Below are 25,410 nucleotides of genomic sequence, written 5' to 3'. Positions count from 1 at the left end.
TGGAAATGTGAAGACATCATAAAAGTCAGCTGTAACAAGTCTTTTGTGCTCTTTCTTTCTCTTCCTTCCTTTATCTTTCTTTCTTTCTTTCTTTCTTTCTTTCTTTCTTTCTTTCTTTCTTTCTTTCTAGAAGAGGACATCCCCTGCCAATATCAAGAGGCATCTCTGAGGTACTTTTCACTAATGTAAGTCTGATCCATTCTAGGCCTTGAGTCACTGAGGAGTTTCTGAAGCCTTCTGCTCACTTCTCAAAGACAACCATCTCATAGGCTCTTGGCCTTTTCACAGAATCTGATTCTAATTCTGTCTCTATCCAGATTCACAGTAAATTCAGGCAGAGAGCCATTCCCTAGCTGTGGCCTCCTCAATGGTAAACTGAGGCTCCCTTCTATCCCTATATGTATGTTGAGGCTTTAGATACAGACCTCTCTGCAGAGCAGGAGGATTGAAACTCCTGTCCTTGAACATGTGTGCATTTCAGGAGGATCTGAACTCTATTTCTAGATCTATGGGCCCCATACTATTTTATGAGCACTTTGACACAAAGGAAGTAACCAATGTCTCAAATCTTTGTGGGGGGTATATGGTATTTTTTTGTTTCCCTTTCCATGTGTGTGTGCGTGTGTTTGAAAAATGAAAACAAACCTGTGAAGCAAGAGTGTCATATCTGTAAATAGTCTCACAAGATACAACAGACCCACAGTACAAAATATTAACAAGTAAGCTTGAGAGAGCTACAGAGACCATTAAGGGGATCCCAAGTTTGGCAGGGTTCACGCTGAACTCAAAGCCTTACTTTTTTTTTTTTTTTTTACCAGTACCAGGGATTGAACTCACAACCACATGCTTGTAAGGCAGGCACTTATGCTGCTGAGCTAAATCCCCAGCTCTTGAACTCAAAACTTCATGTGTGATTGAGTGAGTCTCCAGGTCCTCTCACAACCCTGGATTGAAGCCTATAGATTGGTTTTCCATGGTGAAGGCACAAGTAGGGGTTTGTTTTTGTTTTTGCTTTTGTTGTCTTTTTAAGACAGGGTCTCACTATGACGTTCAGGCTGGCCTTGAGCTTACTTTGTAATCCAGGCTGTTCTTGAACTCATAGTCCTCTTGCCTCAGCCTTCAAATGCTGGGATTACAGGCATGTGCCACCAAACTTGGCTTGCACAAGTGATTTTGATCATATTTTTGTGGGCTCATGGACTTTGCATGGAGGTAGCAGCAGTGACTGAGGAAATGAGTCCAAACCTACCACATGGGGAAAAGGCTACTTTAAAGTTGCAGCCAGAACTAGCACTTGTGGCACAAGCCTGTAATCTCAGTGCTCTGGAAGGCTGAGGCAGGAGAAGGATCACAAGTTTGAGCCTAGCCTGAGGAACTAGGAGAGACCCTATTTCAAAAAAAAAAGATAAAAAGGGGCCTGGGGATGTAGCTCAGTGGTCGAGTGTGAGCTTAGCATTTATAAGGTTCTGGCTTTAAATCATATCACACAAAAAAGTTTCAACTGAGGTTTTGTGGGTATTGTCACTGGAGGATTCTGTAGCAAGGCCCAGCAGCTCCCGGGCCCTGTAGTAAGAGCTCAAAGGGCCTATGTAAAGACATGGGCTCATTTTGAGCTTACAAGAGTCACAGCTGGCCCTTGGAAGCCTTCCACTATCATCCTTGGCCCCTTTCCCAGCCTACATAGGCAACTAAGTACACAAATACCCAGGAACACTTCCTCTAAAGCCCACGTTTTTACTTCACATCCTTCCCATACACATATGTGATTTCATAGCCCATGATCTCATGATGTAACACTCTTGCCCCTGTTACTCAACCCAAGCCCTGACCAATCTTTGCTCTACTTTCTTCACTCTCAGCTGACAGCTACTGTGTGTAACAAGTCACTCGCAGGAAGAAAGGTTCCACTCTTTTTCTTTTTTGTGGTACTGGGGATTGAACTCAGGACCTCGCGCTTGCCAGGCAGGTGCTTATGCTGCTGAGCTAAATCCCCAGCCCAAAGGTTCCACTCCTAAGTAATGGCTACCAACCTGCAATGGAGCCTCAGTGCTAGTGAGAACTCTACCTTGTTTCTCCTGTCCACTCACCTGTCTGCTTTCAGAGCTTTTCCACTGTCCTCACACCACTACCCAAAAAAAGCACTTAAGTGCAGAAACCTACCACTGTACATTTCAGATTCTTTCCCTCTAGTCTTTGTAGAACCTCACAAGATGAATTAGATCATCTTTTCTTGGTTTCCTTAGCTTCTTTCTCTCCACCAGCTCTTCTGAGACATATTTTAAGGTTTCCACCATGAACACACACACACACACACACACACACACAAAAGCCTCATCTCAATCTATAATGACATTACTTCCAGATTTCTCTCCTGAGCTCTAAAGCTTCATCCCCAAGGGCTTCCTTAACTTTTTTTGTTTGTTTTGAGACAGGGTTTCACTATGTAATTTTAACTGGTTTTGAACTACTAGGTACTCTAGGCTGGCCTCGAACTCCTAGAAATCCTCCTGTTTTAGCCTGAGTACTGAGATTACAGATGTGTCCCACCACACCGGTCTTGATTTCATAATGAAATTCATGTCCTTTTTTTTTTGTCTTCCACCCTCCCAAATATCTTCCTCAGGACATTCTCACCATCCCGTGAGTGTCACCATTACATTGATTTATTTCCTAAGACCCAGGATTTCACCATTGGCTTGCATCAATTTTATTCTAAAAATTTCCACAAGTTTGGCCAATTTTCTCCATCTCCATTGTCTCTACCATAGTCTGTGAGTGGCCTTCAAAGTGAGGTTTGCATACTATAGACTGAGAAGGTAATTGATTGGGATATAGGAAGAAAATACTAGAACTTCTGTATATTGGCTGGCTTAGAGGGGTAAGGTGTTACTAGGAATTGAAGCCAGGGCCATTGCTATTGAGCTACATTCCCAGCCAACTCCCCTCCATTTTGTATTTTTGTTTGGATGGGCCCTAAGGTGTTTCTGCACTTCGGCTATCATGAATGCTACTATGAACATGAATACTCAAATGTATATTCACTGGTTTTTCTCCCTAAATCACTACCTTGTCTAGGCTGGGCTCCAACTTGTGATCCTCCTGCCTCAACTGCCTGAAATACTGGGATTACATACACATCCAGCCACTTCCCTTCCTTCTTTTTCTCTCCCTTTTTCTCCTCCCCCCTTCTCTTTTACTTTCTCTCTTTTTCCTCTCCCCTTCCTTCTCTGGTGGTGGGGATCTAACTCAGGGCCTCAAGTATGCTAGGTAAGTATTCTACCATTAAGCTGCACCCCCAGCCTCACATATCCACTCTTGCCTCCCCTCTCCCAGTTCTTCACGATACAGTCAAATTAATCACTTTATATCCCTAAATGTGGTCAAATCATTCCCTGCCTAAAATTCATCAGGTTTACAATGCTCTTAGATAAAATCTAATTTCTCAGCACCCTGACCCAGTTTGTTTATTTATTTATTTTTTGGCCCTGGCTTGTTAAAACACAAAGCAGTTAAAGACAAAAACACCTGCGGTTTCTTCTGTTGTAATCTCATGTCTTTTTCCTCAGTATTTTTTGGTTTTTCTTTTTTTCCTTCTTATACGATCTCAGCTCCTGCTCTTTCTTTTCCTTGGAGAATTCCCTAATCATCATCCTCCACTAGGTCAAGATACTCTCTCCTCAGTCTTTCACTTTTCACTCCTACCACTTGTCACAATTGGCACTATATTATCACAGAGATTTGTCACAGCTCTCTTCGGTTTCCACCACTAGAGAATAAACCTTTTGCGGGTAAGAGTGCTATCTGGTTCCTAGTCTTTCTGGGCCTAGCAACTTGCACTCGGTGTTTCAGTCATCAATTTCAATAATAAATCCATTGAGGACCCCTCCGGCCCAGAGGCCAAGTCACACCGGGGAGGCGCAGGGTGGCCTTGGGGTCTCTGGGTGCCAGATCTCAACGTCCATACAGGTTCCCCCAGCAGGTCCCTCCTGGGTCCCCCAAGGATGACGCTCTGGGGCACCCCGTCTCGCTGGTGAGGAGGGAGGGTCGGCTCCAGCCCGGTGATCCGTCCCGGGGCGGGGGCGGGGCCGGTCTGGAGACGTCACTTCCGGTGTACACAGCGGGTCCGGGTGGTGTGCCGGGGGCCGGGGCGCGTCGCAGGTGAGGAGCGGGCGTGAGCTGGCGCCGGCGAGCGCGGGCTGGCCGTGTCAGGCGGTGGGCGGTGGGCTTTGTAGGCCGCGGCTTGTGGTGGCGGCGAGACTGACTGGCTAGGTGCTGCTTTGCTTAGGGCCGCGGGGCGCGGGGCCGCGGGGCCGCGGGCTCCCGCCCCTTGCCCGTCCGCTGGGGAGGACGCCGGGCTCTACGAGCACTGGCCAGGCGGACGGAAGCCCGGAGGGGCCTCCTGACGCTTGCTCGGGACGGCGGGCGCAGCGGGGACCCCGCGGGCGCGGGACGCTAGGGGCGGGGCGTGGCGGGGCGGGTAGTGCGGGTGCCGGTCTTGAGAGGGTAGGGGACTCTCCCTGCCACTGCCGGGACTCGGGAGGTCTGGCTGGCGGGGGACCGCTCCCGGAAGCTCGCGGAGCAGTCCCCGAAGGGTCAGAAGCCTGTGGGGCGTAGGGAAGCGAGGGTCTACCGGGACTGGTGGGGGACGCGGCCCTCACGCCGCCCTGCGGCTGCCGGGCCGGCCACGCGCACCTTCCCGATCGCGCTGGGCGGCGAAGGAACATGATTTTCCGGCCCTGCTGCGCCTGTTGGCGCAGTGGGGCCAGGGGAGGGTCTGCGGGGAGCCGAGGGGCCGGGGCCGAGGAAAAAGCACCCACATCCGTGGGGCTAGTGCAGGGTCAGGGGTGTGTCTTCCTGCTCTGTGCGGTGGGAGGAAGGCGTGCTTGGTTGGCATGATGAGAATTTTGTTTGTATTTCTTATACAATTTACCAGGAAAACATTAAGCTTGAATGGGCTCCCAATTTGAAGATAGCTCGATCCCACCCCTTTCCCCCATTAGAAAAAGCAGTTCATTCTCGTTCTTGAAAAATGGTCAAGACAGTAGAAAAAGCTTAAGACAGAAAATGGCAAATCATCCACCAACTTACCACTCAGTGAGAACCACTGCTAACCTTTTGGTGATACCAATAAATACAGATGTATATTGTCATTTTTATGGACTTAATAGTATACTGTAATTTAACCAAGCCCTCTCTACTCATGAACATTTAAATTGTTTTCAGTTTTTCACAAGGTAGTCTGCAAAAAGGATTCGTCTGATTGTTAGGATAATTTTTTTTTTATCGGTACCGGGGGGTCGAACTCACGACTGCCTGCTTGCAAGGCAGGCACTTATGCCGCTGAGCTAAATCCCCAGCCCCTGATTATTAGGATAAATTTATAAATGAGGTCAAAGGTAACATTCATTTAAAGAAAAGTTTGCTCTTTGTTGATGTATTTGTAAAATTCTGTCTCGGTGTTGCAAAAACTTGCAGACATGTTTGCTTCTCATCGTTTCATGGTTTTTGATGTTTTTTACTTTTAACTATTTAATCTATTTAAAATTTATTTTTGGTTGAAGGTATAAAACATTTCCCAAGTGACTAGTGAGTTGTACTAACTTTTTTTTTTTTTTTTATCGGTACTGCTTGCAAGGCAGGTGCTTATGCCGCTGAGCTAAATCCCCAGCCCCAGTACTAACTTTTAAACTTTATTTTAGACTTAAATCTGTAAGCATGTGCTTGTCAGGGACGGTTTACAAATTTGATAATTAGATTGTTTATACTTAGGTAGTGCATGTACCTTACAAATCAGTATTTTCTTTTCATAGTGTCTTTTTTTCTTGTTAATTTTCATTAAGTCCACAGAATATTTTTTGTTTGAAAAAAATATTTTTTTAGTATATGTGCTGCCAAAATGAGCACTATATGTGTATCTTAAAGCAAAAAGTTTAGTTTTTTGCTGTTTCACTTACTTTCTTGCTGACAAGATAATAAACTCCATATGAAGAGTTCAGGTTTGTTGTGGCAACTTTTCAGTCTGGCATTTGAGATTCTAATCTTCCTCTATTTTTGCACACGAGAATACGTAGGTTAGCATTGGAGACCAAGATAGAAAAGTTCTCAGATTCCCTTGGCAAGCCTAGGTTTTTTTCAATCTAAAATTATCTCTGGATTTTTGGAAGACGGCATGCTTTAAGCATCCTTTAAAAAAAAAAAATAAGTAGCACATAATTCTGTAAAAATTTTACTGAATGCTTTTTTTATTAAAAGCCCAAAGCCTAATAACCAGGAGCTGTAAGTCCAGAAGATCTTTCAAATCCCAGAAAATAATTGTGTCTGAGCTAGCAAGCTGGAGCATTCCGTGTATTGAAGGTCCACTCTATTTCCCTCCTGTGACTTTGTCCTTAGTAGAAAATGATGACCTGCAGGGGCTGGGGATTTAGCTCAGCGGCATAAGCACCTGCCTTGCAAGAAGGCAGTCGTGAGTTCAATCCCTGGTACTGATAAAAATGAAACAGACCAAAAAAAAAAAAATGATGACCTGCAGAGGTGGACAAAGAACGTTGGTTTGAATATGGAATTACTTTGTTGTGGAGTTACAGAAAAAGCAGATTGCCATTGTCCTTTGCTCAAAGTTCACTGAGAGTCTGTAGTGTCAGAAGTTGGGCCTCAAGTGTGTATCTTTCTCCAATGAAGTTACCTTCTTGAGGGTTGCAGTCTCCCTAATTGATTGATAGATTCAGTGCTCATAGCTTTCTCATTTTCTTTGCAAACATTTGACCATTCTTGCTGTCATGAACAAATTTATTCTTGATTAGTTTCTTGGGGATGTTATGGTTGTTTTCTTAAGTATGTGACTGCCTTTTTTTTTTTTTCTTTTTTTTTTGTATGAGGGATCATGATCTTATGCTTGCCAGGCAGGTGCTTCTGCTGCTGAGCTAAATCCTTGCCCCTCATCCCTTTTTGTTGAGATAGGGTCTTGATAAGTTGCCCAAACCAGCCTTGAACTCACTAGGTAACATAGGCTGGCCTGGAACTCATGGTTCCGCCTCAGCCTCTTCATTGCTGGGATTATAGGAGTGTATGTGCCTGGCTTGTGAATGTGTATTGCATTTCTGTTCATTGCTCCACTTGCTCTTAATTTGCCTGGAAGCCTGGAAATATTTTTTGAGGCCTAGCTTTATGCTTTTTGTTTCCCATAAATCTAGAATGTGATTTCTGGGTAGAGGACTACCTACCTTACTGCCTCCACGAAGAGACCCCCCAACTCAAACTTTTTTGCAAGTCAGTTCTTTGTTTTCTTTTCACTGACCCGGTTCATGTGTTTGACCCCATATTTTGCCATTTCTTTCTTTTTTCTTTTTTCTTTTCTTTTCTTTTCTTTCTTTTTTTTTTTTTTTTTTTTTTTTTTTGGTCTTTTTCCTTTTTATCAGTACCGGGGATCGAACTCATGACTGCCTGCTTGCAAGGCAGGCACTTACGCCGCTGAGCTAAATCCCCAGCCCCTTGCCATTTCTTTTTTACACCTTGATTTAGACTTTGAAATCCCCTCCTCCCCCACTGAGAATTGAACCTAGGACAATGACCTGTATCCTGAACCCTTTTTGTTTTATTTTATTTATTTATTCTTTCTATTTTGGGAGAGGATCTTGTTGAGTGAGTCTCTAACTTGTCCAGTCTGGGCTTGAATTTAAAGTCCCACTTGCCTTAGCCTTCCAGAGTGCTGGGATTATAGGCATGTGCCACCATGTCCAGTTTTTTACCTTTTTTCTAAGGGACTGGGTATATAATCTAGGGTCATTTTGAAGGAGAAAGATGAGACCATTGAATTTATTTATTTTGGTACCAGGGATCAAACTCAAGACCTCACACTTGCCAAGCAGGTCTTGTACCGCTAAAATACATCCCCTGCCCAAGATCCATGAATTTAGACATGAATTCAGTTAGCTGTGAGGTACTTACAGCACAAGTCAATTCCTTTATTGGAAGATCAGCATATAGAACTGAAAAGCACAACCTGAGGAAGAAAGTGAAAAAGTGGTTGCCATAAAGTATCATAAGTACCTAAAAGGAAAGACACCAGAAAAATTATGCCAGATTTGAGGAGTCTTCCCTGTCTTGTTATCTACTATTCTCTTCCAGCCTAGAACACAGTGTTCTGGAAACAATTAAGTATTTGTTGAATGAATGATCATCTAGGAATAAAATCAAGATAATATAAATCGACTATTAGAAAAGATACAAGTTAAGAGACATTTTGTAAATGTAGTTTGAAGAATTTCGGGAAAAACGTTAAATTCAACCAAACTGACCCAGCTATAACCCTGGGAAGGCATGACTGGAATGCGTTTGTAGCCAGAAAGATTAAACTTAATTTTGTATCCTCCAAAAAATGACTTGTGTTTCTAGGAGAGGGGATGATATGTGTGGAAATTGGGGTGGTGGGTTCAGAAGTAAGGAATTAAGTGGTGCAGTGCTAGCGATGGAACTTAAGGCCTCACTCAAACTAGGCAAGATTTCTCCTACTGAGCTACATCCCCAGCCCCTTTGCTAGCTCTTTTGGTAGTTATAAACTTCATAGATGGCCTTCCTGAGCTTATGTAGCCTAAGTTAGTCTCAAAACTGCTTGCTTGTTCTTGGGTATACTGATAAAGCCGATAACCTATGGGAGGTATGACAGGTTTTAATCAAAGTGCTTGTACGGGAATTAGCCTGCAATTGTCAGGGAAGACTTCATGGAGACGGCTGTTCTTGAACTAAGTATTGGGGGAGAAATTAGTGAATATAAATGCACAGCTGAAGGGCAGAGGATGCTTAAGCAGGACTGTGACATGTACAGAGCTATAAAGATGAACAAGCATGAGTTATACAATTATCAAGAATATGTAACTTACTGAGCACTAACCACACTTTTGGTACTGTCCTAAGCTCTTAGGCTCACTTTGCTAACCAGATTTGGTGCTGTTTTGTGTGTCTTACTTTGGATAGCCTTCGCCAAAACCCTAAGGTATAGGTATTTTCTGTTACAGAAGTGACATATTAGATGTTAACCTGGTCAGTCTTTCTGTATTTTGATCCAGCCTGCACACTGTTACAAGGCTACTCCATGTCTCATACATTTAAAAGCTTTTTGGCGGGGGACATGGGTAGAGAATATTGAGACAGTCGCATTGTGCAGCCCAGGCTGGCCTTGAGCTTGTGGCAATCCTCCTGGGTTAGCCTCCCAACTGCTAGGGTTACAGTGTGCCCTACCACGTCCAGCATTGAAAGCTTTTGTGATCCTATTGATGGTGAGATACAAGTCCTGCCAAGATCGCACTAACCCAAAAAACAACCTTGGGTTAAGATATAAAAATACATACATTATAGAATTTTGGTAAAAACAGCTCTATGAGCTGGGAAAAGTAGTGCATGCCTGCAGTCCCAGCACTCTGAGAAGTCAAAACAGGGAAACTGCAAGTTAGAGACTTGGCAAGACCGTGTCCCAAAATAAAAAGGACTGGGGATGTAGCTCAATGAGTTCAGTCCCCAGTACTGGGGGAAAAAAAAACAAACCCTCAAATGCGTATTAGCATAAGTGCAGATGAAGGTCAAATTCACCGCATAATTTTTTTTCTTTTTTTTTTTTTTTTTGTTTTACCGGTACCGGGGATCGAACTCACGACTGCCTGCTTGCAAGGCAGGTGCTTATGTTGCTGAGCTAAATCCCCAGCCCCATTCACCGCATAATTTAAGGTACAGAACAGTATGCATAGGTTGCCATTTGTGTTATTAAGAAAAAAGGCGTGGTCGTGCATGCTTGTAATCCCAGACGGAGGTGGTAGGATAGCAAATTAAAGCCTCACTGGACAACTTAATGGGACTATTGCCTCAAAAAGGACTGGAGACCCTTGAGTCCAACCCCCACCAGTACCACAAACATACACATGCACACACACACAAAGGAAAAATACATACAGATACACATGAAGTAAATTTTTTTGGTACCAGTAGTGAAACTTCCTTGTGCTTGCCAGGCGGGTGCTGCACTGCTTATATCCCTAGCCCTGAATTTCTAAGTGCAGAAAAAGGTTTCTGGAATGATGAAAAAGAAGCAGTGGTTGTCTTTGGGTTGAGGAAACCAAGCTATTACATTGACTTCACTTTTTCTTGCTTACTGTGTCGTGTGATATATACTTTTTCACTATGCATATTAAAAATAAATTTAATAAATTTTATTAAAATTTAAAAATTAATAAATTTACAAATGTCTATTGTACAGCACCTGTAAGTCATAAAACGTCCCTTTATCTCAGTTTATTCTATTTGAAAATGAAGGAAGTACTACATTTGTAAAGCTCTTAGGACAATTCCTGGCTGGAATATTTTGGGTTGCTATGGCTTTGTATACACTGTAGTACACTGTAGAAAGTGTGACAGTGTGTCCAGTGTATGTATACCTCTGGTGTCTACAGTTTATCTGAGAGACAAGTGTACAAAGCCACTGATGGGTGGTGGTGGCAGCAGAAGTTATAGGAGCTCAGGAAAGGCTCTGGGGGAACTCAAGTGGCCCCAAAAACCTGGTTTCATCTTAACAGTAGATCTTAAATATGAGGGACTATGAGGACGTGGGACACAGAGGGTCTTGTTCCAAGGGTGATGTGTCCCAGACAGCTTGAGGCAGAGGAATCAGAAACAGGAAGGCGCTTGGAGGGGGCCTGAAATTTTGGATGTGTCTGTGATGGTCTGTCATTAATCAGATGGGAGGGTTTTTCTCAGTGTGTGCAAGATGATGATGTGATTTATGAATGATAGCATCTGAGATGGGTTGAAATGGGGAGGCTCTCCCTTGATCTTTGAAATGGCTGTAAGGTATCATGTGTAATTTATATAATGAACTACCTGATTCAACATGTGTGGTTATTCCCAGGGTAATGTTGCTGGCTGTGCTGCCAGTGGGTGTTTTTTTTTAAATCAGAATCTCACTAAGTTGCCCAGTTTAAGCTTGAATTAGGGATTCTTCTGCTTAAGCCTCATAGTGTGCTAAAATTACAGGTACACATTGCCACCTCTGGCTCAGTGGGTATTCTTGATGTAGGCCTCTACTATGAGTCTTTCTGAGATTCATTCCTAGACAAAGTATTGCCTTTTTTTTTTTTTTTTTTTCCTGCCTTTTTGAGACAGTCTCACTATGCAGTTTATGCCTCAGCCTCTCGAGTGCTGGGTTACAGGCATGTGCCACCATGCCCTGCTAGTATTGCCTTTAAAAAATTAATAAAACAGTTTTGATTATGTTTTCTGTGTTAGGACCACTGGCAGATAGATGCTTTTTTAACTTGACAGTTGTTGCAAAGACTCATAATGGGAAGATTCTTTTTTTTTTTTTTTTTTGTCTTTTTTCCTTTTTATCGGTACCAGGGATCGAACTCACGACCGCCTGCTTGCAAGGCAGGTGCTTATACCACTGAGCTAAATCCCTAGCCCCAATGGGAAGATTCTTGAATGTGGCATTACACCTAGGTATTACCTGCAAATGGATTTTTTTTATTAAAAGCCGTTTAGGGGTTAGGTACTAGTGAGACAGTAATGATAGCCAGGGAATCTGGGAATACCTGCTTCTCTCCCAAGGCAGATGTATGCCCATGGGAACCCAGCAGTGAGTGGGAACCCAGGTGGAAGGAAGCTGGCTTGGTTCCCAGACTTGGATGCTTCGGGGTGTGGTGACCGAGATAGGGAGAGGTTAGTTTTGGATAGGTTCCACAGAACAAAGTTAAGAATGAATAGCAGGAGCTGGGGATTTAGCTCTGTAGCATAAGTGCCTGCCTTGCATGTGCAAGGTTGTGAGTTCAATCCCTGGTACAAAACAAACAAAAAGAATGAGTAGCAGTACAGATCTTTTTAAGTTTTCTTAAATCACTTTTCTAATGGATAGTAAGTTTTTTAACCAGTCCAACCTTCTTCTACTTTTATTTATTTATTTATTTATTTGTACCAGGAACTGAACTTAGGACCTTGTGCTTGTCACACAGGCACTGCACCACTGAGCTATATCCCTGGCCCTCCGACTTTCTTTTACACGTTTTCAAACTTATTTTGGGTATGATATGGTGATATGCAAGACTTTATTTGGTCTTTTCTGTTTCCTGACATATAACTCCTAAAATCCTCAGAACCTGCAAGGTAATAAAATATCTTTTTTATGCTAATGAGCTATCTGATGGTTGACATCCATTAAAAAAATTGAAGATGAGGCCGGTCACTTGAAAAATCAAGGCGGAAATAGCAAGTTAGGACTCTCAGCTCCAGCCCTGCAGCCTCTAGGAAGAGGAGAGGAACTGACAGGTGAGTTGATCACCTGTGGCAGTGATTTATGGAGGCAGTCATTGTGATGAAGCCTCCATAAGAACCCACCAAGGACATGGTTCAGAGAGTGTCTACATAGCTGCACTTGTAGAATTTCCTAGAGACTAGCATGGAGAGGGTTTCTTCCCACTTTCCTTGTGCCATGCACCTTAGTCTGGGTCTCCTCCACCCTCTTTGGTCTTTTTGTTTGCTCTTTTTTTTTTAAACTTTTTATCGGTACTAGGGATCAAACTCACAACCGCCTGCTTGCAAGGCAGGTGCTTATGCCACTGAGCTAAATCCCCAGCCCCTTCTCTTTGGTCTTTTTGAGTTCAGATTGGTCTTGAACTCACTTTGTAGCCCAAACTCTCCTTGAACTTGCAGGGATCATCCTGTCTCAGCCTCTCAAGTACTGGGGTTACAGGTGTTTTCTATCATGCCTGGCATATGTATCTTTTGTAATGTCCTCTACAATAAATTGGTAAATGTAAGTTGTTTCTCTCAGTTCTGTGAGCCACTCTAGCAAATTCATCAAATCCAAGGAAAGATTTCAGAGTACTCTCATCTAAAGCTGGTCATTCATCAGAAGCAAATAAAACAATCTGGAGTTTTAGTTGCCATGAGAAGTGGGATAAGTCTTGTGGGACTGAACATTGAACCTGTGGGATCTGACAGTATTTCTAAGTATATAACATCAGAATTGAACTTGAAGACAGTCACCTGATGTCTCCTGAAGAACCTGCAAACTTGCTTACTTGATTTTTTGGAAAATTCCCCACACCTCTGGTATTAGACCGCATAGTTTAAGAGTATAGGAGAAACTGAGTCTGTTGTTTTTACATTCTCAGATTAGATTTGAGGGTTTTTTTTTTGTTTTTTGGGTTTTTTTTTTTTTTTTTTTTTTGGTGACAGGGTCTTGCTTTGTACTACCAGCTGGCCTTGACCTCACTATGTAGCCTAGGTTAGCCTTGAGCTCTCAGCAGTTTTCTTACCTCAGTCTCCCAAGTGCTGAGATTACAGGTGTGGGCTACCACACTCAGCTCTCAGATTAGATTATATTGGATTTTTTCACACTAAACCATACTACAATTAAACTAAGCCCAAGTCACAGGATTTTAATAGATGTAGATTTTTTTTAACAAATTGGAGCCTAAAAGAAATTGTTTTATAATAAAAAATTTCCCTGATTTATACTTCAGTCTTCATCAGCAACATAATTTGTTGCAAATTTTTTTAGTGCTTAATTGTATTTGTGAAAAATTTTAATAGTCCCAAACCGTTTTTGTTTATAGATAAAATTTTGTGGGGCATGATGGCAAATGCCTATAATCCCAGCATTAAGAACGCTGAAGTAGGAGTACAGCCATTGAGTTTGAGGCCACCCTGAGTTATACAGTGAGCCTCTGTGTCATTTTTTTTTTTTTTTTTTGCGAGGCATGGTGGCACTGGCCTAATGGGCTAAGGCAGGAACATCATGAATTTGAGGCCAGCATGGGCAACATACCAGATCCCTGTCTCAAAAATAAAAAGGGCTGGGATGTAACTCAGTGTTCCTTGGGTTTAGTCTGCAGTATCATACAACAAAACAACACAAATAATACATTGTTACACAGCAGAAGTCACCACCAAAGGTAGTCAGGTGTCACCAAGTGCAGATAATTTGTCATCTCCCCCTTTAAACTGCTATTTCCTTGAAAGCAGGTGCTGTGTCTTTCCACTTCACTCTAGTTTCTGGGAGCTTAGAGGAGTCAGATATAGCTCATGGGGCTGACCCATGTCAGTGGCTAAAGAATTATCTTTTTTTCCTTCTTGCTGTGTTCTTTTTTGTGTTGCTGAGTATAAACCTAGGGCTCAGTACTTGCCCTCTGAGCTATATGTCCAACTACAATCTTTTAACTATAACCTTTTATTATACACACACACACACACACACACACACACATATGTATAATTTTTTTTTTTTTGTCTTTTTCATTTTTATCGGTACCAGGGATCGAACTCAGGACTGCCTGCTTGCAAGGCAGGCGCTTATGCCACTGAGCTAAATCCCCAGCCCCTGTATAATGTTTTGTTTTGTTTTGTTTTGTTTTGAGACAGAGTCTCACTATGTAGTTATGTAGTTCAGGCTGGCCGCAAACTCATGGCAATCCTCCTGCCTCAGCCTTTGAAGTGCTGGGATTACAAACGTGCGCCACCATACTTTAATTATGTATTTTTTAAGTATGTGTTTACAGGACATAGTTACATTTATGTGGGGAGTTTGTACTTGTACATAACAGATCTTAATACTTTTTTTTTTTTTTTTGTCTTTTTCCTTTTTATCGGTACTGGGAATCGAACTCACGACTGCCTGCTTGCAAGGCAGGTGCTTGCGCCGCTGAGCTAAATCTCCAGCCCCTTTTTTGGTCTTTTTTAAATAGGGTCTCGCTATGCAGTTTGGGCTGGCCTTCAGCTCACTTTGTAGCCCAGGCTGGTCTCGAATTTGCAGCCCTCCTCTTGCTGTAGCCTCCTGAGTACTGGGATTACAGGTGGCATGTGCCACCACGCCCAGCAGATCTCGACTCCTGTCTCCTTGCTTTCCCATTCTTCCCCTGATCTTTGGCAATTCTTGATCCCCTTCCCATTTGAAAAAGCTCTATTTCCAACTTTCTATTTTTTAATCCCTTTCCCTTTCCCTCTCCCTCTCTTGTTCCCTTTCCCATTTGAAAAAGGTCTACTTCCTATTGATCCTTATTTATATTTTGAGTTTCTCATGTAAGAGAAATCACACGATATTTATTGTGTGTCTGATTTATTTCACTTATCATTATGGTCTTGAGATGCATTCATTTACCTACAAATGCCTCAAGTTTATCTTTTTTTATAAAAGAGTAGTACTCCTTATGTATAAATAACATTTTTTTAATCTATTCATCTGTTGAAGGATATATAGTCTGTTTCCAAGACTTAGCTATTTTAAATTGTGGTGCTGTAAACATGGGTGTGCAAGTACCACTGTAGTAGCATGAGTTTAACTTTTTAAAGAAGATTCCTGACTGAGTAGAATGAATTTTCTGTTTTTAGTGTTTTAAAGAATCGGCATACTGATTGTTTAAAACAGTCGTGGTTGTACTGGTTTACATTCCTGCACCCAAATATATAGAAGGCTTCCTTTTTCCCCTGGCAGCCTTGCCAGTAGTTGTTACTATTTGATTTCTTGATGATGGCCAACCTTTCTGGAGTTAAAATAGTATCTCAGTTACATTTCTGTATTAGCCACATGATGTTGAGCATTTTTTTCATGAATCTATTGGCCATCTGTACTTCTTCTGACAAGTGTGTATTCATTATGGTTGCCCACTTTTTGATTCGGTCCTTTATATTCTAGATGTTAAGTCCTCTGAGGGATAGTTGCAATTTTTTTCCCATTTTGTAGTTTGTCTCCTTTGATGTGCAGAAGCTTTTTTATGATCCCATTTGTTGATTCTCAATTTTATTTCTTGTGCCACTGAGGTTCTGTTCAGAAAGTTCTTGCCTATGTCTATGTCTTCAAGAGTTTTACCTATTTTATCTTTTAGCAGATAAAGTACTTCTGTTTTAACATTGAGAACTTCAGACCATTTTGATTTTAGTTTAGTACGTGGTTAGATGTATGGGTCTAGACTTGTCTTCTGCACATGGATATCCAGTTTTCTTAGCACTATTTATTTATTTATTTGTCCTTTTTTTTTTTCCATTTTCTTTTGGGACAGGGTCTTACTACGTAGTTCAGACTGGACTGGAAGTTATGGTGAGCCTCCTGCTTCAGCCTCCCAAGTGTTGAGATTACAGGTTTGCGCCACACATACTTAGTGTCGGCACAATTTATTAAAGAGACTATCTTGCCTCCAGTGTATGTTTTGACCCCTTTGTGAGAAATCAAATAGTTGAATGTGTCTGGGGTTGTTTCTCCTTCCATCTATTCTGTTCTATTGATCACATTTTTGTTTTTGTAATCAAAAACAATTTTGTTTGGTAAAAACATTTTGTTTTGGTACTGTAGAGTCTTACCACCGAGTAGAATTTTATTTAGGTTTTTTCGTATTTACTTGAGTTTTTATAATTCAGGATAGAATAACATGGGAAGCAGATTTTGTCAATTATTCAATTATTTAATCTTTGTTTTAACAGTTGTTTAGGTGTTTCTAGGGGTTTACATAGGTACACATTAGGCAGCTGCTCTGCCACTGAGCTACATCCTTAGCCCCTTATTTTATTTAAGGGCTTATTTAAGGGTTATGCTAAGTTGCTTACGCTAGGTTCCCAATTTGTAGTCTTCCTGCCCTAACCAACAAGTAGCTTAAATTACAGGCACGAGCCACCATACCCAGCCTTAACAGTTTTAGTAGCCACTTCTTAGTGGTGGTAGTGGTGATCTTAGTATTAGCCTTTCTACAACTTTTTTATTGACATTTTTTCCTAACCCATATTTATTTATTTATTGAGATAAGGTCTCCCTATGCAGTTCAGGTGGGCCCTGTACTCACTTTGTAGCCCAAGCTGTCCTCAGACTCACATAGTCTTTCTGCCTCAGCCTCCTGAGTGCTGGGATTACAGGCATTTGCCAACATGCCCATAATTGACAGCTTTCATGCTGATAGGACTAACATTTTAGGAGTGTTGTATGTCTGTTTTGTTTTGTTTCAAGATAGGATCTCGCTTTGTAGTACGAGCTGGCCTTGAACTCACTATTTAACCTTGGCTGGCCTAGAATGTGTAGCAGTTCTCCTGCCTCAGCCTCCCAGGTGCTGATTGAAGCTATGTCCTACCACAACTGACTTAACTCTTTAAATTAATATGCTTTAGCATTAATTCCTTGGAAAGTATTTCTGTATTATAGATTAATGTCCAGCTTTGTCAGGTTTTTCTTTCAGAGCAGTCTCCTAAGCATAGAAATAACGCTGGGCTTGGTAGAGTCAGAAGAGTCACTTCCTTTCCTCTGAGCTTGGCTATCCGTGCCTGCCTTTCATTTTGATGTTTTAATGACATCCTCCCTGCTCAGTGATTTGTGTTCAGGAAGCTAGGCAGTGATTACTTTTGTTTCTGCTTTGTGAACTTCCTGTCCTTCCTATTTTTACCATAGTTGCACAGGAAGTGGGACGGCTCCTGGCTGGCTGCTGCTAAGTACTGATTTTAGGTGGCAGAAGATAAGGCCTAACAGACTGAGCCAAGTACAACATTTTCCACCTTTGTCTTTTTGCTGCCTTTTTCTTCTAGGAGTTATAGGGATGTTTCATGATTGGTTTGAAATGATGTCATGTCCTCCTCAATCTAGTGTGTTGGTTACCTCCTAGTTGGAGGACAGAACTTTTGGAAAGCAGGTGAAGGCTTTTGTTGCAGGGTTAACAGTACAAATGGATGTTGTGCCCTTGTCATGATGCACAACTTGGCAGGAGCAAAACATAGATTGAAGGAAAGAGATTTGCTACAGTTAAGACTGGGAAGGCAGATTCTGGGTACTTTCTAACAGAGAATCTTGACTGGCAGGCTGGAAGAACACTGAGGTGCCCTGTCTACTCTGAGATCTCCAGCAAGGACTTCAGTTCTTAGAATTTATAGTGTTTGTTTTTTGAACCACTTAGTATTCATTTATTTTTTCCAGTGACACTTCTTATTGTCTTATAAACTTGTAGGGGAATTTTGTAGCATCTTGCCAGAAAGAGTCTGTAACTTTTTGTACATAAGTAATTGAGTATGAAGATGCTGAAAATTTATTTATCTGGGTTTCCTCAGTAGCCGAACTATTGACATTTGGGGGTGGATAATTCATTCTATGGATGCTATTCTGTCCATTTCTGGCCTCTGCCTACTAGATGCCACTCACACTTCCCAAGTTGTGACAACCAGAATATCTCCTGACATTGCCAAGTGTTGGGAAGCAGAATCATAGTGTTCTCCAAGTGTTGAGGACCAACACTTGCATTAGGGTTGAATGCTGAATTATAAATTTTGTAAAATGGAATAAAGAAGACTGGTTTCCTAAGATTGGAGTGATTTGTTTCTGTTCTACAATCTGACATTGTCATGCTGACATTCTTGGTTGTAGATACTTAAGGAATGTTCTGTTTTGTTTAGGAATACTTAACAATGGCATCAGTAGGCACCTCTCCACCACCTCGAAGCAGAACTTTTATTTCCAGCACTTCATTACTGCTTTTGTGGAGGAAGGCTGATTGAATGCTGTACAGAAATAGTCCCTAAATAATTCCTGAGAATGGACTAATCATTCATTGAGTATTTAGTGAATGTTTACAATATGCTTAGCACTCTTTAATATCTTGAGTGAGCTCAGTAATCGGATCAGAGAGATGTTAGGGAAACCCTGAGGATTTGGCAGTTGTGATGCAGTATGTTACAGTACAGCAAGGTTAGTGTCTAAACAGCTAAAAAGAGAGTGTTAGGGTAGCACACAAAAGGGCCTTAGTACATTCTTTGTCATACTGGTTTCCCAGGAGAAATGAAAGTTAGACATCCAGGAGACCTGAATGTAAGCCAGGAGAGGTCTCCAGATGAAGGGAATGGATAGGTGGTGAGAAGGAAGATAGCACATGGAAGTGGGTGATTTTGGGAAATTGGAGGAGAGTGTGGGAAGGCTGGGAAGCGTAGTGGAAGCTATCAAAGATTCTTTTTTTGCCACTGAGCTAAATCCCCAGCCCCAACTATTGAAGATCTTAATCAGGAGAATGAGATGGTCAGATTGATTCTAGAACAGTCTCACAGCAAGCAGAGAAGAGCAGACATTTAGAAAACTACTCTGGAGCTGCCTGTGTTATTCAGGCAAGAGGTAAAGGTCTAAATAGTGAAAATAGAAAGGTTGGAGCACAGTAAAGAAGCTGGGCACTGCAGCACACACCTTTATTTCCATCATTTTAGGAGACTGAGACTGGAGGATCCAGGTTTGAGCCTAGACTGGGCAATTTAGTGAGACCCTCAAAAGAAAATAAAACTAAATGAATAGTTGGGTGTGAAGGACAGTGAGGAAGGGAGGCTAACGCCCAGATTTCTGCATGTTCAGGGATGATGGCGTCATTCAGCAAGAAACACTTTGGAAGACCCAAAGACTTGATTTTGGACATTTGATTTGGGGGACCTGACCAGTAGGCAGCTGCATGTGTGGGGTCTGGAGCACAGGAGAGAGATATGGGCTAGAGAGATGGATTTGGGAATCTTCCCAGTGAGGATGTGTTGATCTTAGAAACAGAGTAGACACAGTACAGAGCTCTGAGGAACTACAACATTTAAGGAAGAACTAAGCAACTAAGAATGGCCAGAGAGATAGGAGGAGAGCTAGGAGAACTAGCATCTTTTTATATTACACACTGACAGAAGTGCTTCACTTTTAAAGTGTAACAGATAAGAGTATAATTCTAAGCCGGGCGTGGTGGCTCACGCCTGTAATCCCAGCACTCCGGAGGCTGAGATGGGAGGATTGTTGTGAGACCAGCCTGGGCTACAAAGTGAGCTCAAGGCCAGCCTCAACTGCATAGCGAGACCCCGTCTCAAAAAAAGACAAAAAAAAAAAAAAAAAAGAGTACAATTCTAAGGAGGCACAGAACAAAAACTGAATCTTAGGGCATTATTCTCTTGCCTGAATGGATATGTTAAATCTATGAATGTTGAGAATAAAATTCTTAGGGGCTGGGGATTTAGCTCAGCGGCATAAGCTCCTGCCTTGTAAGCAGACAGTCATGAGTTCGATCCCCGATACCGATAAAAACGAAAAAGACCAAAAAAATGAAAAATAAAAAAATAAAATAAAATTCTTCAAAGCATTTTTTCTAGAGTGCATTTCGAAATATAGTTTGTATCAGTCTGAACTAAAAACATAGATGGGCTTTGAATTTCTTTTTTTTTTTTTTTTTTTTTTGTCTTTTTCGGTACCGGGGATCGAACTCACGACTGCCTGCTTGCAAGGCAGGTGCTTATGCTGCTGAGCTAAATCCCCAGCCCCCTTTTTTTAAAACTTTTTATTGGTACTGGGGATCGAACTCACAGCCGCCTGCTTGCAAGGCAGGCGCTTATGCCGCTGAGCTAAATCCCCCAGCCCCTGGGCTTTGAATTTCATAGACAATAACTTTACTGGTCTGCCTAAAGAGCTTCCTGTAGTGTCTCCACATTATCAAGGATAGATATTTGGGTTTACATTGTTGTGGGTTGGAAAGGAAAGAACATTTGTATGTGTGTGTGTGGTTTTTTTCCCCTCTAAAGAGAATTGCTTGTGGAATGGTTCGTCTTTGTATAGTTTTAATAACAGCTTTATTTAAATATACTATGTGATTTCTTTTTATAGTGTTTAATTTACTTTTTATAATATTTAATTCACTGATTGTTAGCTTACAGTGATATAACCATTAACCACAATCAATTTCAGAACACTTGGGAGCTAGAGATAAAGCTCAGCGGCACAGTACCTACCAGGCAAATGTAACGTCCTAAGTTTGATTTCTGGTACCAAAAAAAATAACAAACGTTCGAAACAGTTTTCATCACTCCAAGAAAACAAGCAAAAAACAACCCTAACCATCAGCAGTCACTCTTTACACTCCCCTTTTCTCCAGCTTTAGGCAACCATCAGTCTACTTTATCTTTCAGTGAATTTGTCTAAGCTGAGTTTTTTTTTTTCATTGCCATAATGATTTCTATAGTCATCTGTGTTACACCGTGCACCCACACTTCTGTCTTCTTTAAGACTGAATAATATTCTGCTGCCTGCTTATGCCACCCATTTGTCAGTTGATAAGACAGTTGCCTCTGGTTTAAGACTGTTAAGAATAATGCCTTTGGGCCGAGGATTTAGCTCAGTGGCATAAGTACCTGCCTGGCAAGTACAAGGTCATGAGTTCGATCCCCAGTATCAAAATAATAATAATAATAATAATAATAATAATGCTCTGAGAGGACTAGGGATATAGCTCAGTGGTAGAGTGCTTGTCTAGCATGCACAAGGCCCTTAGTTTGATCCATAGTACCACGAAAGAAAGAAAGAAAGAAACAAAGAAACAAAGAAAGAAAAGAAAGAAAGAAAATAATGCTCTGAACAGTCATCCTGCAGATTGTGGGGTAGATGTGTTATTCCTTCCTTGTGGACATGTGCACAGGAGTGGAATTACTCGATTATGTGGTGATTCTGTTTAATTGTTTAAGGAACTGCTAGGCAGTTTTCCCAAGTGCTGGCACTGTTTAACATTCCTTTGAGAAGTTTAGGAGAATTCCAGGTTGTCCACCTTCTTGCCAATACTTGATGTTGTCTGTCTCTTTGATTATAGCCATTTTGATTTGCATTTTCCTGATTGGTAATGATTTCAACTATACTTTCACAATGATTTTTGGCACATTATCTTTGGTAGGTTCATCCGCATTTGATCTTCAATTTTAGAAAGATCAATTAAATTCCAAAGCCTGGGAATATAAAAAACAGAAATAAAAGCCTGGTGTGGTGTCATATGCCTATAATTCCAGCAACCCAGGAGGCTGAGGCAGGAGGACTGCAAGTTTGAGTCCAGCCCAGGCATTTTAGCACCTTAGAGAAAATAAAAACAAATAAAAAGAGTTGGAAATCTAGCTTGGTATAAAGGTCCAGGGTTCAGTCCCTAGTGAAGAAAATAAAAAGAGAATAGAGGTGTACGTTTGACAACAGAAACAAGGGGGGAAATGTGTGCATGTGTATGTGTGTGAATATATGTATTTATATGTAAAGTAAAAGATATGAAAAACAATTTTAATAAAGGGCAAGGTACCCAGAAAAATACCCAAGACTGTCCATCCACATCAAGCCTTATCTTGAGAGGATGTTGCTTAAGGATACTACTGTTTGGCTATAGCTTTGGAAGTGAAGATGATGATCTCTGCCTTCCCCACATTCCTCTTTTTTATCCCAATGCTGGGGATCAAACCCAGGGCTTCACACATGCTAGGCAGATGTTCTGCTGTTGAGCTATATCCCCACCCTCAAGTCACATATTTTAAGGGCACAGATATTGGCAGATCCAGCACCTTTCAGGTGGAGAAGATCTTACCACAGGAGCCAATTTCTTGGGTTTGCAAGACAGTACCACTATACAACAATCAAGGACTCATTGATGTCAGATTTCCAAAGAGTGCCAGCTACTTGATGATGCTGGGGGAAGCAGTAGTGAAAGGTGGCACTATGCTTAAAGAGTTTACATGCCAGCTGATAAGGTACTGTACCCATAAGCAGCTGAAGTGGTCAGATAACTTGATGTTGTTATTAGGCCCACACCTTATAATTCCAGCACTCTGGGAGGCTGAGACAGGAGGATCTTTGCAAGTTTAAGACCAGCCTAGACTGCAAAGTGAGCTCAAGGCCAGCCTGAACTTCATAGTAAGACCCTGTCTCAAAAAGAAAAAAGAAAAAAAAAAAAAAGACCAGAATGAAAAGACCTAGTTTTTGGGGCTGGAGATTTAGCTCAGCGGCATAAGCACCTGCCTTGCAAGCAGGCAGTCGTGAGTTCAATCCCCGGTACCAATAAAAATGAAAAAGACCAAAAAAAAAAAAAAAAAAGACCTAGTTTTTAGACCAATTGAGTGGAGAAGGCTTCTCTGAGACAGTGATACTTTTTTCAAGAGCTAAACATAGTAGGGTGGAGCAACATGAGTATGAGAGTGGGAAGAAGGCAACTGCTTTCCAGAGAGAGTCAGCAGCCTGTGGAAGGAGCTTGGTTTGCAAGAAGAACTGGAAGATAAGCGGTGTAGCTGAATGGGTGAGGGTCAGGTGGTACAATATATAGTTGGAGGGACATAGGGCTGTGAGGTCATGTGAGGAGTTTGATTTTACTGTAAACGCCAGGGAACCACTTGGGTATAGATTCTTTGTAAATTATATGTAGAAAAGGATCCCCAGTACCGATAAAAAAAAAATTAAAAGGGTGATAGGAATAAAAATGAAACTGAAAGACAACACTGGTAAAATTGCTCTGAGAATCCTGTTTAAGTCATAACTCACCTAGGATATACGATCCGTCATTAGATTTTTTTTTTTTTTTGTACCAGAGATCAAACTTACGACCTTGCACTTGCCAGGTTGAGCTAAATCCCTGGCAGATTGGTCATTAGAAATGTTTGTGAACAATAAAATAGAAAAGAACTACAGAAAATTCTTGAAATTTTGTTTTTTATCTTTTATGTTTCCTCTAAATTGGGAACTAGGAAAAGAGACTTGATTGGATTTTGATTCAGTATTTTAGACAAAAATATTTCTTGTGTGGTACTATGTGCTTTATATTTTATCACAATAACAGTGTATATGTCTACTCCTAATTTTTAATGGTGCTAGAATTAATCACTAGGTTCAAGTATAATGAAACCTGACTCCATCATAAATTTCCTCATTAAATTTTCAGAGCTAGAGATATAGCTCAGCAATACAGCGCCTGCCCAACAAACACGAGGTCGTGAGTTCAATTCCCGACACCCAAAAAAAATAATTTTTTTTTTTACATAATTGTTTGTTTGTTTCTTTTGCTTTTGGTTAACATTCCAAACATGTATAACCAAAGAACATGGCCTGGGTTTTCTTTTTATTGGTATTCACTTCAGTAACTTGAATCTACAGATATAAACAAACCAGAGAGTTACAAATAAACACAGATTATACATGCAAGTTTCTGTTCACAGAGGTCACATGTGCAGGTATGTGAATTAGAAGCATGTGTCAAGAATGATGGCCAAACTTTTTAAAATGCAACAATGTATAATTACATATTGAAAATATGAAAATGGTCTGCACACTTCAAAAATCAAATGTTGCTTATACCAAAGATGTATGACAGCTATAGCATTCAAGTGACAAGCAATAATATCATCAGAAGTTAATACTGGTCAAAGAGAAAGGGAGTATGTTTACATTTCACTGAATATACACTGATTGTTAGCATACAAAACCTAGCATTAATTAATTGTTTTAACAATGATTGATAATCATTGGCTAGACCCACTGTTTCATTAGGATCCAAGATAGTGGTCTTCTTAGCATTTCATCTGGATTTACTCCCTGGGTTTTTGTTTTATCTTTAAAGAACCTTTCTAAATGGAATATCGTACAGAACAGTATACACAGGAAAGGCAGAATAATTACTTGACTTTTTTCCCCTCTGTCAGTGTTCAGAATAATAGCTTGGTGTCTTAACCAAGTCTCGAAGATTCAATTTTCCTTAATATCATTATAAACTCATGATTTTTTTTATTGTAGTAGAATATACATAGCACATCATTTCAACCATTTGTAAGTGTCTAGTTGAGTGGCATTAAGTACCTTCATATTGTTGTGGAGCGATCACACCATCCATCTCAAGTTTCGGGGATCAAACTCAGCCTTGCACTTGCCAGGCAGGAGCTTGTGCTGCTGAGCTAAATCCCTGTCCCCAGATTCTACTTTTGGAATTTGACTATCTTAGACAGCATGTGCGTTCATATAATGTTTGTCCACGAGCATTCATACAATGTTTGTTCTTTAGTGAACCAGCTTATTTCACTTTTAGCACAGTATCTCCAAGGTCATCTATATTAGAACATTTATCAGAATTTCCTTCCTTTTAATGCTAAATAGTCCATTATATAGCTATCTCACTTTCTTTGAATGTTCATCTGTTGAAGGATATTTTTAAAAGGGCAAGGGGAGTGGAGAGAAAAAAAATGTTTCTTTTGAGATCTGATTCTTGTCTTTTTTTGAGGAGGGAGTCTTTTTGAGACAAGGTCTCATTATGTAGTTCAGGCTGACCTTGAACTCACTTTATAGCTCAGGCTGGCCTCAAACTTGGTGAAATCCTCCTGCTGCAGCTTCCCTAATGCTGTGATTACAGGTGTGCACCACCACAGTAAGCCTTTTCTTCTCTTGTTCTCTTGGTTGCCTCTTTGATACCTGGTAACCCTTACCAATGAAAAAAGGAGTTGTTTGTATAGCTCATTGGCAGAAATTTCCTGTTTATCTAGCAGTTCTCTCAATTTTGGGAGCTTTCTAATGCAGTGATCAGGAGCAGGAAATACAGATGAGCTTAAGGTGATTAGCCAACTTCCCACTCTTGTTTTCTGTACCTGCTGACTGAAAGCCAGTCATTTGTCGAGCTCCTCCAG

At 41.2% G+C, this 25,410-nt stretch overlaps 1 protein-coding gene across 1 annotated transcript in view; it reads left to right on the top strand.

Annotated features, from left to right (window-relative positions):
- The first annotated feature begins 4,092 nt into the window (after positions 1-4,092).
- The window catches only part of Garre1 (granule associated Rac and RHOG effector 1), a 100,620-nt gene continuing 79,302 nt past the window's right edge, over positions 4,093-25,410 (top strand). The window contains exon 1 of the mRNA XM_003467198.5: positions 4,093-4,158. The gene's annotated coding sequence lies outside the window, so the exon portion shown is untranslated. The remainder of the gene's footprint in view (positions 4,159-25,410) is intronic.

Source organism: Cavia porcellus, unplaced genomic scaffold (genome assembly GCF_034190915.1).
Source record: "Cavia porcellus strain 051 isolate PalLab524CR breed Dunkin Hartley unplaced genomic scaffold, mCavPor4.1 scaffold_7, whole genome shotgun sequence".
Taxonomy (NCBI): domain Eukaryota; kingdom Metazoa; phylum Chordata; class Mammalia; order Rodentia; family Caviidae; genus Cavia; species Cavia porcellus.
The sequence above is the reverse complement of the archived record's forward strand: the minus strand, read 5'-3'. Positions and strand labels throughout refer to the sequence as shown.